Raw genomic sequence first — 15,014 nt, 5'->3', positions numbered from 1 at the left:
TTTGAAAAGTACATAGATAGAGTTTCATAGAGCTAAAGCTACCACGAACAAGAGACAGCTACAACTGGGACGCAGGTACATCTTTAATCCAGCTCCCATCGATCACAACAACATCAGCAGCGAACATCTGTACGCAAGGTGCAGAAGTGTAGTATGAGTACAACCGACACCATGTACTCAATAAGTAACAAATCTAACCTTAGGTTGAAAGTAGTGACGAGCTAACACGAAGGTCGGGTCCAACACCAATATTCCACAACAGTTCATAACAGCATAGTACAAGTAATAAAAGAGGTATCTCAGAAATAAAATGCTCAGTTCTTTCACATTTCTTGAAAAATAGACATTTCTTTTCAAGTATCTCAGTGAATACCAAAATCTTTTACCGAAAATGCCAAAATACGAGTAAGTTTGAAAACTGGGATTTTTCCCAAAACTTCTTTCAATAATAAGTAAGATGTTTCATTTTCAGATAGCATGAAGAAAGCACATCTCTATGCCTACATGTCAAGATACAGGTAATATTATAAATGTCACCAACACCAGGTAGCAGAAGGAAATGCATCTCTATGCAAGTATCTCAAGTACGCATGTCAAATGCAATGCATCTCAATGATAGGCTCATGTACTCACACTCTCAGAGTACTCAATCTCCTTGTCTCGCATTCTCTATCACTATGCTCAATGCTCATCACACTCACTCACTCAACAATGTACAATACTCGTTGCGGTGTGCAGCCCGATCCATATTTATAGTCGACTACGCTCGCTAGGGGTGTGCAGACTCCGGAGGGGCTCCTTTCAGTCCAAGCGTTATATCGTTGTGGCGTGCAGCCCGATCCCATAAAATGTAATCCATATAACATGCTTCGCCATACAACCCGATCCCAAAATATCAATATAATATGCTGCGACGTGCAGCTCGATCCCAAAATAGCAATATAACATGCTGCGACGTGCAGCTCGATTCCAAAATATCAATCTCACTCAGGCCCTCGGCCTTACTCAGTCATCACTCTCCAGTCTCACTCACGGGCTCACAGTGCCATGAAACTAGCCCGACAACAATGATATGATGTATCAATAAATAACTAAGGCTGAGATATGATATGAATGCATGAATATGACTGAGTACGAAATATTAATGAAATCAGTAAAATAACAGCAAGAAACGACCATTATTGGTCCTAGCATTATCGTCATAAAGCCTAAACATGGTATCTAGCATGATTGACAGCTCAATTACTTTGTCACATGGTCAAAACACGGACATTCACAAAGTAGGCCCACTATACAGTGCCATGGAAACAACAGAGTCCCAATTCACATGGTGCACGCCCACACGCCCATCAGCTAGCATGTGCGTCACCTCAACACAAATCACATAACACGTATTTAGGGGTTTCATACCCTCAGCTCCAAGATTAGAAGAGTTACTTACCTCGAACAAGCCAATTCCAACACCGAGCAAGCCAAGAGATGCTCCAAAGATGCCATCACGCACGTAGAGACCTCCAAACGGCTCAAAACTAGCAAAAAACAACTCAAATGCATCAAATACACCCCACAGAAACAATTCCAAATGATAAAGATAGATTCCTTACTCAAAACCCAAATCCGGCCAAACATCACACCCGGGCCCACGCCTCGAAACTCGATAAAACTCATAAAATCTGACAACCCATTCAATTACGAGTCCAACTACACTAGTTTCACTCTAATCCGACTCCAATTCAATGTTCAAAACTCGAAATATCATAGTATGAAACTTTAGGCCAAAACCCCAAATTTCCTCTTTAAAATGCATTAACCAAAAGCTAAAATCGAAGATAGATTCATGGAATATAACCAAAACCGAGTAGATAACACTTACCCCAATTCATATGGTGAAAATTGCTCCAATCATCGCCTCAATCCGAGCTTGGAAATGTAAAAATGAAGCCAAAATTGCGAACCCTTGTATATAACATTTTGCCCAGCATATCCGCATTTGTGGAAAATTCGTCGCACCTGCGACCACTGCTTTTGCGGAAAAACCTTGGACATGCGCTGCTCGGCTTCCTCACCATTCCACTTCTGCAACTCCCTGCCCACATCTGCGCTATCGCAGGTGCATAAATTCCATCGCACCTGCGACCTCTGTTGACACCCTCCAATTCAGCACCTGCGCTCTAGCTGCCGCACCTCCGGCATCGCATATGCGCCCAAATCTCCGCTTCTGCGGCCATCCTCACCCAGCACTATTCTCGCATTTGTGATGCCTTTGTCGCTTCTGTGGCCATCGCACCTGCGCAAACCAACCGCAGGTGCGATCCTACCAGAACTAGCAGCCTCCAGCATTGCACATGAAGTGAAAATGATCTGAACCTCGTCCTAAACTCATCCGGCCACTCGGGACCCCGTCCGAATATACTAATAAGTCTAATAACATAACACAGACTTACTTGAGGCCTCAAATCATGCATAACCACATCGAAATGACGAATCACACCTCAAATCGAAATCTATAATCATTGAAACTTCAACTTCCACAACCGATGCTGAAACCTATCGAATTACGTCTGATTGACCTTGAATTTTGCACACACATCACATTTCACATTACGGACCTATTCCAATTTTCAGAATCGGATTTTGACCCCTATATTAAAATTCCACTCCCGATCAAACTTTTTAAAACTTCAACCTTTGCCATTTCATGCCAAATTCCACTACGGACCTCCGAATCACAATTCGGGCGCGCTCCTAAGTCCAAAATCACCTAATGGAGCTAACGGAACCATCAAAACTCCGTTTCTGGTTCAAATTTACAAAAAGTCAAACTCGGTAACCTCTCCCAATTTAAAGCTTCGACAATGAAATCCATTATTTCAATTCGATTCCGAATAACCTGAAAATCAAAACTGATGATTCACATAAGTCATAATGCATCATATGGAGCTACTCATGCCCGTAAACTACCGAGCGAAGTGCAAATGCTCAAAATGACCGATCGAGTCGTTACATCCTCCTCCACTTAAACATACGCTCGTCCTCGAACATGTCCAGACTTGTTCTCAAAGCCATCAAACCGCCGTATAACCTTACCATGCACATACCCAGGGGTGATCCTATGTCACTCTATCCCATACAGGTCTGATAACACAACATAACCGAAATTTCTCAATGCAACCTAGCCCACAAGCCTTCGAATCAAATTTCCAATATCCGAAATTTCTTATAAGATCTTAATCCCGCAACCTACACACTGTATAAGTCTGAACAAGCTGTACCAAAAGCCATAACCATAACTCAAATACTCAAAACTCAAATACCACATAGCTCAAATGCTCGAAGTAATGATTTTTAATCACAGTAGTTGCTTAAAACAACCAAAATGCCGGTAATAAACCTCATATCAAACAAGACTCCATTCTAAAACCTTCATACACTACCGATGATGAAAGAAACATGCAGAAACTCATAACCATTCATCAGATCCACCAGCCGTGGAGCTCCCTCTCCTTCGACAAGAACCATAGCAAATTTCTAAGCCGACTTTCGATATTATCCTTCCAAATATACCACAATCAAATCTGATAGCTCCCATCCTAGATCCGACGACTTCATCTTATCAAATACCAGCTACTCTACTGACATGTCACACCAATACTATCCAAAGCAGCAATCTGTGCACCAATAAGCATTATTCCGAATATACTCAATCACGAAAATGACTCAAACAAGAGAACCATCCCGCAAGCTCGACGGGTACCACCCCAACGCAATGCTAAGAACCCATCACATACCGTAGAACCATAACACATGAATCTAACACAAAGGATCATATCTCAACATAACTCTGCCGCAATGCGCGACCCCATCCAAACACTGATCCATATGAAATACCTCAGCCACCATGCTCAAAATTAATAACTACGCGCAATTCGACATCAAGTACTCACAGTGCATTACCATAACCATGGAGAAGCAAATGACAAAATTCCACACAAAACAGAACGAACATAACCAATGCACAACCATTCATGCATCATCTAAATACCCATTTTGCGCAAATTCCGCTATAAGGCCCTAAATAGAACTGCACCATGGGTGCATGCAACCAACAAATCAAAACTCCTCATAGCATAGAAGAGTAACTCACAGATCATCTCAAAAAATGAATAAGCTCAACAACAACCGAATGGTACATCCCTCAACAATAGCAGTATGGAGCCAACCAATCCGGCTCGGTACAGAATACACATCCTAATTGGGCATACCAATAGACCCCCAAATCGACTCTGGTCACCCACAAATAAATAAATAACCCTCCAAAAATCCACAATGATTGAATACTTCTAAAATACTTCTGTGCCACATAGCAAAATTTGAATATCAGTAGTTGATCAAACAGGAGAGTGTCGTAATACCAATGAAGTATCCATAAACCAAAACACGTTGCCCCTTCTGAAATGTGCACCCTTCTCAGGCAATACCAAGAAGTAATATCATTCACCTAGTCATCTGAATCCGTCCATGCTGCCTACGAATTTATGTCCTTCCCTTCAAAACTGAACTGTGACCTTGCACAAGAAAATCTCAATCCATCCTGCGAAGAGTACAAAAATCTCATAATCAACTCTGAGTCACAAGCATAATACATACCCGATCAGTCAGAAACCTTCCATTTGATCTCATCCCGGAGAAAATTCCAAAACGTAATATATTCCTCACGCCGGTAGGAAATATACCCCTCGAACCATCCTAAAAACCATTGAGAACTCTTCGAAACCCATTTGCACACAACCAAGCTATCAGAACTGAATCTCTCTAACTCAACCCTGCCACGCAGGTCACCAAAACCTAAGAGCATTACCACGAAACACCTGTAGAGACTAGCCATGCCATAAGTACCCAAAGAACCGATCATAACCATTACTGTGCTAACCCAACCTACTACCAAGTTGTCCTATTTCTTCAAGTCCTTTCAAAATTACCTTCAAATTGATACTTCTCCTTGCTATAACACCACGATCCCTAACCAAAATTCACCACACAAGAGACCCTAGATATAACGCCCTAAGGCCCATAAGCTGCTGACTTCCCTCTTAAGCACCCCAAAGCACCACAACTGCGACACCCACTCTAAAGAGACCTTATGTGAACCTAAATTTGTTTCCTTCGCCTTCTTGATACTGAAATGCATAATCCACAATGATATAAAAAAGCCACAAGTCTCGACACCATCCCATGCAAATATTAGATCCTAGCCGTATACCAATCCGAAATTCTCAATTTCTACATATAATTATTGAATCTATTAGAACCATTCCCGAGAGTCATCCACTCTACTCAAATCTCAATTGAACCAACCAAACGGAATGAATGACTTGTGCCCCATTAGTACACCAACACCCAAGGGAGTGGTCAACACTCCTAAGCAATCGAGCAAATTCACACTCCATGCACCCTACATCCTTCGCGAATAACCACTCAATTATTTTATGATTCCCATATACCCATAGAGTGTACTACAACCTGTATCCATAAATTCCTTTACCTGAGTCATCCTCGATCTAGACCTCTGCAAGTCATAACTGATTGACCGGTATACCCCGAACTGAAACCAAAACAACACATAACCATGCAATTAACTCATTGATAGCAGGCTCCCTACTTGGCTCAAAGCCACCGAACAAAACACTCGATAACATCACGATACCCATACTCTATTACTACTAGAATCCTGCACTAAAATTAAACTAAATCCTTCGCAAGCCCATGTAACACAAACTATATAATACCTCAAATCATCTGCAAATATCGCATTCACCCTTGTAATAGTCAAGCCAACTCCTACAAGCGATCCAAACTCAAATTGCAACATATATCATTCACTAGTAAAAGGGAACTCTCTACAAAATAGCATAAGGACCACACAACCTCAGGATACCTTGCAGGAGGTAACCCGCCTGCTCTGCCTCAAACTGACATCTCTCTATACCCATCCACAGTAACGACTACTACGCAATCACTTAATCTTCTTGATTCTGAACTCATCGACAAGACATGAGAATCTACTTCACTCCACAACTAAACAACATGAGAGATCCCTCAACACACCCATAACTCGAGACCATACACCAAATTAAGACAGAAATCAGACACCCCATAGTCCTTGCTACATCTCAAATAAACTCTTCTCGTCATATTCGAACAATCTGAACACATCTCGCAGTCACATCATACTCACCACATAGTCATTCAACCGCTCATCGAGCCATAAATTCCACTTATAGGAACACTACCGGACGTATATGTCCCAAAAGTACGTGCTCATACAATCAAAATCTCCGTGCTCAAGCTACAGTCAAAACCTGGCCTCCATACCTCCAGACTGGCCCATTATCAGCACACATAAATCACATCTCTCACCACATTCATAAAATCACAAGACGACGATGCACAGCTGATACCGAGCGCTCACATGCGCATACAAATTGGTGGAAGGAAATCAAATAGTTATGCTTCAAGCTGAATCAATGCCACACGATAAGGAATGAAAGATGGGAAGTATATCCTAAATGTCCTGTAGCCTCTCAAATATAGGTATGGACGTCATCATACCGATCCGCAAAACTCTACTAGACACTTGCTCATAACTTGTAGAACCTATAAACCTAGAGCTCTGATACCACCTTGTCACAACCCAAAATCCACTAGTCATGATGGCACATAACCCAACCCGCTAGGTAAGCCAACTAATAACTATCCAATTTCAATAATATTTAACAGGACCATTAATCAAGGAAATTATCCGAATCTTATACATTCTCCAATAACTGGTAGTACAAATCATGAGCTTCTAAAAATAGAATTTACAAAGCTGAAATGAAATAAATGCATCGTCTATTTAAAAAATACATAGATAGGGTTTCATAGACCTAAAGCTACCACGAGTAAGAGGCATCTACAACCGGGACGCAAGTACATCTTCGATCCAGCTCCCATCGATCACAGCAACATCAGTAGCCAATATTTGCACGCAAGGTGCAGAAGTGTAGTTTGAGTACAACCGACCCCTTGTACTCAATAAGTAACAAACTTAACCTTAGGTTAAAAGTAGTAACGAGCTAACACGAAGGTCGGGTCCAACACCAATATTCCACAATAGTTCATAACAGCATAGTACAAGTAATAAAAGAAGTATCTCAGAAATAAAATGCTCAGTTTGTTCACAGTTCCAGAAAAATAGACATTTCTTTTCAAGTATCTCGGTGAAACCCCAAATCTTTTACCGAAAATGCCAAAATACGAGTAAGTTTGAAAACTGGGATTTTCCCTAAACTTCTTTCAATAATAAGTAAGATGTTTCATTTTCAGATAGCATGAGGAAAGTACGTCTCTATGCCTACATGTCAAGATACAAGTAAAATCATAAATGTCACCAACACCGGGTAGCAAAAGGAAATGCATCTCTAAGCATGTATCTCAAGTACGCATGTCAAATGCAATGCATCTCAATGATGGGCTCATGTACTCACACTCTCGGAGTACTCAATCTCCTTGTCTAGCATTCTCTCTCACTATGCTCAATGCTCAACACACTCATTCACTCAACGCTGTACAATACTCGCTGCGGCGTGCAGCCCGATTCATATTTATAGTCTACTGCGCTCACTGGGGTGTGCAGACTCCGAAAGGGGCTCCTTTCAGCCCAAGCGCTATATCACTGCGACGTGCAGCCCGATCCCATAAAATGTAATCCATATAACATGTTGCGGTGTACAGCCCGATCCCAAAATATCAATATAACATGCTGCGGCGTGCAGCCCGATCCCAAAATACCAATGTAACATGCTGCAGCGTGCAGCCCGATCCCAAAATATCAATCTCACTCAGGCCCTCGGCCTCACTCAGTCATCACTCTCCAGTCTCACTCACGGGCTCACAATTCCATGAAACTAGCCCGACAACAATGATATGATGTATCAATAAATAACTGAGACTGAGATATGATATGAATGCATGAATATGACTGAGTATGAAATATCAATAAAATCAGTGAAATAACAACAAGAAACGACCACTATGGGTCCTAGCAGTATCGTCATAAAGCCTAATCATGGTATCTAGCATGATTGACAACTCAATTACTTTATCACATGATGAAAACAAGAACATTCACAAAGTAGGACCACTATATAGTGCCATGGAAACAACATAGTCCCAATTCACATGGTGCACGCCCACACGCCCGTCACCTAGCATGTGCGTCACCTCAACACAAATCACATAACACGTATTTCAGGGTTTCAAACCCTCACCTCTAAGATTAGAAGAGTTACTTATCTCTAACAAGCCAATTCTAACACCGAGCAAGCCAAGCGATGCTCCAAAGATGCCATCACGCACGTAACGACCTCCGAACGGCTCAAAACTAGCCAAAAGCAACTCAAATACATCAAATACAACCCAAGGAAACAATTCCAAATGATAAAGATTGATTCCTCAATCAAAACCCAAAACCGACCAAAACTCACACCCGGGCTCACGCCTCGAAACCCGATAAAACTCATAAAATCCGACAACCTAATCAATTACGAGTCCAACCATACTAGTTTTACTCAAATTCGACTCCAATTCGATGTTCAAAACTCAAAAATTCATATTATGAAACTTTAGGCCAGAACCCCCAATTTCCTCTTTAACATTCTGCCCAGCACATCCGCATTTGCGGAAAATTCGTCGCACCTGTGACCACCTCTTTTGCGGAAACACCTCGCACCTGCACTGCCCGGCTTCCTCACCATTTCTTCTTCTGCGACTCCCTGCCCACGTATGCGCCATCGCAGGTGCATAAATCCCATCGCACCTATGACCTCTGCTGACACCCTCCAACTCCGCACTTGCGCTCGAGCTGCCGCACCTGCGGCATCGCATATGCACCCAAATCTCTTCTTCTGCGACCATCCTCACCCATCAGTATTCTCGCATCTGTGACACATTTGTCTCTTCTGTGGCCATCGCACCTGTGCAAACAAACCGCATGTGCGATAATACCAGAACCAGCAGCTTCCACCTTTGCACATGAAGTGAAAATGAACTGAACCTCGTCCTAAACTCTTCCGGGCCACTCGGGACCCCGTCTGAATATAGTAAAAAGTCCAATAACATAATACGGACCTACTCTAGGACGCAAATCACACATAACCACATCGAAACAATGAATCGCACCTCAAATCGAAATCTATAAACTTTGAAACTTCAACTTCCACAACCGATGCCGAAACTTATCGAATTACGTCCGATTGACCTCAAATTTTGCACACACATCACATTTCACATTACGGACCTATTCCAATTTCCAAAATCGGATTCCGACCCCGATATCAAAAGTCCACTCCCGGTTAAACTTTCCAAAATTTCAACATTCGTCATTTCAAACCAAATTCCACTACGGACCTCCGAATCACAATCCGGACGTGCTCCTAAGTCCAAAATCACCCAACGGAGCTAACAGAATCATCAAAACTCCGTTCCTGGTTCAAATTCATAAAAAGTCAAACTCGGTCAACTCTCCCAATTTAAACCTTCGACAATGAAATTCATTCTTCCAATTCGATTCCGATTAACCTGAAAATCAAAACCGACGATTCACATAAGACATAATACATCATACGGAGCTACTCATGCCGGTAAACTACCGAGCGAAGTGCAAATGCTCAAAATGACCCATCGGATCATTACAGAACAACCCGAAGAGTTTGTGGATCCAAGTAAAGAAAAGAAGGTATGTAGACTTATTATGTCCCTTTATGGATTAAAACAAGCACCCAAACAATGGCATGCGAAATTTGACCAAATAATGTTGTCAAATGGTTTTAAGATAAATGAATGTGATAAAAATGTGTACAATAAAAATGTTCCAAATCACATAGTTATTGTTTGCTTATATGTGGATGATATGCTGATAATGAGTAATGACATTACCAATATAAATGCGACTAAGTAAGCGTTGGTAGGAGCGGCGGGATGATGATGAGTATATAAATCAATAAAGACCAAAAAATAATAAATAGCAAGATAAATTAGATATCTATAGAAAAAATAACGATGTAGAGGGCGACTGAAAAGGAGGCTCGGCCTACAGGGAGAGTGGTGGGTAGGGATTCTCTGCAATGACACTGTTGTAGACCAATTGAAAGTGATATAGCGCAATTGAAAGGGATGCGGTATTTTGACCGGTTTAGACTTTTAGACTTCTTCCATGTATTTAATTGAATTTGTTTTAACATGTTAGATCTTTCATTGTTAAATTTACTCTCACATGCTCTAATTGACGCTGTTAGCATTTGTTCTATCCTTTATTGTTGTAATTGCTTTTATATGCTTTAGTTGAAGTTGCTACCTCCCTTATTGTCTTGTTACCCCTTTTATTGTTGAATTACTCTTACTTGAAGTTGTTATTTCGTGGAATATCTTCTTGGTGAGCTATTGATGTTGAAGTTGTGAAAACCATTATCATATTAAGGTTGAAGTTGTTAATTGTTGAGATATCTTTCCTTATCGAGTATTCCTCATTCATTTTGTTGTTATTGATATTCTTGTACACATTGTGATTGAGCCATGGGCTATATGTTGTGGTAGCATTGGTATTGTTGATTTTGGCAAGTGTTGTGGCTTATGGGCACATGTGGTGTGAGTTGATTATTCTGTTGTGATATTGATATGTATGCGGTATAATAAGGATAGGGGTTGATATGCATGCGGTGAGATAAGGTGGGATTTATATGTGTGTTGCTAGTAAGGGAATTACTTGTAGCCATGCGGCGAGATAAGGGGGCTAAAACGAGTGTAGCTATTTTGAAAAAAATATTTTTAAAAATAAATGCAAGGCTCACGCGATGATATAAGGAAAGATTGTGATTGCGATTGTGAAATGAGGTTATGAGGTGTGGTACCTCGGCTGTGATTCTTGTTGTACATCCTATGTTAAAAGGGCTTGTTGGTTGAGCAGTTCTTGTTGTTTTCTCCACTATCTTACTTATAATTGTCCGTATTTGACTACTGGTTGTTTCATCATGTGTTAACTAGTTGTTTCCTTTACCGCTTAAATTTCGGTTGTTAGCTTACATTATTGAACTGCTTATCTATCATTTACTTACTCGCTTTCTATTATTAGACTACGCTATACTATGTTCAGTTTTCTTATCCTAGTAGGTATCTTGACATGGCCTCGTCACTACTCTACAGAGGTTAGGCTTGACAATTACTGGGGTACCATTGTGGTGTACTTATACTATGCTTCTGCATATTTTTGTGTAGATCCAGGTACATCTGCTCGTGCCGGACGCCAGTGACCATTCAGTTATCTTTCCGGAGACTTCAAGGTATACCTACTCCATGTTCGCAGGTCTCGGAGTCACTTTCTGTTATTTCCCTTACTGTTGTTTACCCTATTACCAAACAGTGTTGTATTAGAGATGTTAGTATATTCTGTAAAGCTTATGACTCAGTTCCACCGATTTTAGGAATTATGTTGTTGACGTTCCATTTTGGAGTTATTATGAGCTTAATCGGTTTATTTTAATAATCTCAATTTTGTTATCTCTAGTAAGATATCATTGAATGTTAGGCTTACCTAGTCTTAGATACTAGGTGCCATCATGACATAAAATTGTTCCAGCTAATGCAAGATCTAAAAAGGAAGCAGCCTTTTGGATAAATAATTGCATGTAAGTTAACTATAACGACCCGGCCGGTCGTTTTGAGTGTTGTAGCACCGATCCCCCCTCCCCCCTATCTACTACTTATTCTATGCTCAAATATTGTTATGTGACTTGCCGGGGTAGCTGGTTTGGTTCTGGGGATGTTTCAGAATGAATTGGGACACTTAGTCCCAAGGTTGGAAGCCTAAGTTGAAAGAGTTGATTGGATGTTGACTTATGTGTAAATGGCTTAGCAATGGAGTTTTGATGGTTTTGATAGCTCCGTATGGTGATTTTAGACTTAAGAGTATGTCCGGATATTGATTTGGAGGTCCGTAGATGATTTTACTTGAAATGGCGAAAGTTGGAACATTAGAAGTTTGGAGAGTTGAGAAGTTTGGCCGGGAGTTGACTTTGTGGTTACCGGGCTCGGATTTTGGTTCTGAAAGTTGGAATAGGTCTGTTGTGTCATTTATGACTTGTGTGCAAAATTTGAGGTTAATTGGAGTTGATTTGATAGGTTTCGACATTGATTGTAGAAGTTGGAATTCATTAGTTTTCATTAGGCTTGAATTGGGGTGCGATTCGTGTTTTTGATGTTGTTTGATATGATTGAGGCCTCGACTAAGTTCGTATCGTATTTTAGGACTTTTTGGTATATTTGGTTAAGGTCACGGGGGCCTCGGGTGGATTTCCGATGGTTAACGGATCGAATCTTGAACTTAGAAAATGGTTGAGGAGTTCTGGACAGGTGTGATCGCACCTGCGAAGGTTTTGGTCGCAGGTGTTAGGCCGCAGGAGCGTGGATAGCATCATAGAAGCAGATTTTGGCTGGGCTAAGGGGGATGCATAGGTGCGAGGTATTTTCCGCACCTGTGAGAGCACAAATGCGAGAAGGGGGCACAGATGCGAAACGCAAGGGGCAAGCGTGTTCCATATAAGCGGAGCCCAGGTCGCATGTGCGACTCCGCAGATGCAGAGTCTGGTCTGTAGAAGCGAAGACAAGGCCTTCAGGGGGGAACCGTAGAAGTGGAATTTGGCCGCACCTACGGAGATATGATATGCGAATAACACTGAGACTGAGTACAAATAGAATTTAGCAGGTAATCCAGGTGTGAGATGTTTGGCAGAGTTATATGTCGAGGTTTAAGCTATGTTTCTCATTTTTAGACTTTGGAAACTCGGATTAAGGCAATATTTGAGAGGGATTTCGCGTGACTTCTTGAGGTAAGCCACTTTTGATCATTTTTATTCAATAATATTGATTACCCATCGAATTTCCCACCTAGTTTATGTGTTTTTAATGAGGAATTTTGGGAGTTTTGGGCTAGGGATTGGAGAGTAAGAATTGGGGATTTCAGTAGCGTTTTGGTGTCGGATTTGCGTAATTTTGGTATGGTTGGACTCGTGGTTGAATGGGTGTTTGGATTTTGTAACCTTTGTTGGGTTATGAGACGTGGGCCCTGGGTTGACTTTTGAGTTGACTTTTTGACCTTAGTTAAAGATCGTACTTTCATTAATTAGAATCAATTCCTATAGCTTTTATTGATAGTATTGCGTTGTTTTGGCTAGATTCGAGCCTTCCGGAGGTCGATTCACGTGGGAAGGGCTTGCGAGCGGAGTGATTTGATTTGCTTGAGGTAAGTATCTTATTTAAACTCGGTTGAGGACCAGTTGCCTGAATTATATGATAGCTACGTGCTATTGGTTGTGCACATGCGTGGGGATGAACCCATGTGCGGGTACTGGGATCATTTATTCATGTTCGGGTTATGCTCGGGCTCTTATGAACCGAGAATTAACTGTTAAGCTTTAAGCTATGATGTTCCTCATATTTGTAACATTTTGTGTGAATTATTTGAGCCATGTTTGAGGCCACATAGAGGTTAATCCTTGAATGAACTTGATAAATGCTTTTTAGTGATGAAATTGCCGATTTGAACTATGATAGCACACTTTGCACATGCCTACACTTTAACATGTCATTTACACCTGTCTAGGAGCATGAGAATCTTAGTTCATTCATTACATACATGTATACTTGTTTAATTACTCCTGTATGATATATTTGGACTGGAGGCTTGTGATCATGCCGGGCGGATTATGTTATTGGCACGTGAGTTGTCCGTGCGAATTCATATATTGACATTATTAGCATGTGGGTTGTCCGTGCAGCACATGACTTGTCCGTGTAAGTTCTATTATTAGCACATGGGTTGTCTGTGCAGCACGTGAGTTGTTCGTGCAGCGTGTGGATACGGATCCATCCCTTAGGGTCACCCTCTCATGTTTCTCACTTGATGGTGTACACGTGGTTATTGAGCTGTAACACCCTGGAAAATTTCAAAGTACTTAAGTGTAAGGCCTGGTAAAATTTGCAAAGAAAATAATGTTTCATGGTGCCGGACTATGCTTACGTGTTTGAGGATTATAGAATGCAAAGGAAAGTAAAGGAAATTTTTTGCCGGAAAAGTGCGTTTATGCGGTCCATTATGCGACCGCATAATCACTCCGCGGGCCGCATAATGGCCGCAAAAGTGAGCAGGAGAGGGATATTCTGGAAGCAGCTATGCGGTCGACTATGCGACCACATAACTGTTATGCGGTGCATTATGCGACCGCATAATGGTTATGCGGACCGCATAGTGACCGCATACACAGGCAGTTCTTTTGGCTTTTTGTAACCAATTATGCAACCGATATGCGGTCCGCATAACCATTATGCGGTCGCATATGCGACCGCAGAACCTATTCCGGAGCTTCATTTTTGGGTTTTTAAAACCCGACCCTATTTCATTAAATACACTCTTTGGGTCATTTTTGAGCTATTATCTGACATTTTAGAGTGAGAGAGGGTGCCCTAGAGTGAGAAGGTGTTCTCCAATAACTGTTCTTCAATTCTTGCCCAAGTTTTGGAAGATTGAGAAGGGAAACTCACTATGTCTTCATCCTAGAGTTAAGATTCTACACCCTAACCCTCAATTTCGAATTTTGTAATGAAATGGATAATAAGCAAGATAATTTCTGGGCAAGAGGGTTGGTTATTTTACATGCATGTGTTATCAAGGGGTGTAGAAAGATTGTTGAGCTAAAAATGGTAAAGGTTGGGTTGTGGGATGATGGAATCCTCCATAAAAGGATCTTGAAACCTTAATGCACATCTAGTGTTTGACAGAATGCTCAAATGAGCTAGAACCATGATCATCTTCCTAATTTTGGTTTAATTTGTTATATTTCTAAAATAGATTGAAGTTGCTAAGAATTTCGAAACATTTAGAGTGTAAGGAAGCTCATGTAAGGTATGTTGGCTAAACTCTTCTT

Source organism: Nicotiana tomentosiformis, chromosome 6, assembly GCF_000390325.3.
Source record: "Nicotiana tomentosiformis chromosome 6, ASM39032v3, whole genome shotgun sequence".
Lineage (NCBI taxonomy): Eukaryota > Viridiplantae > Streptophyta > Magnoliopsida > Solanales > Solanaceae > Nicotiana > Nicotiana tomentosiformis.
The sequence above is the reverse complement of the archived record's forward strand: the minus strand, read 5'-3'. Positions refer to the sequence as shown.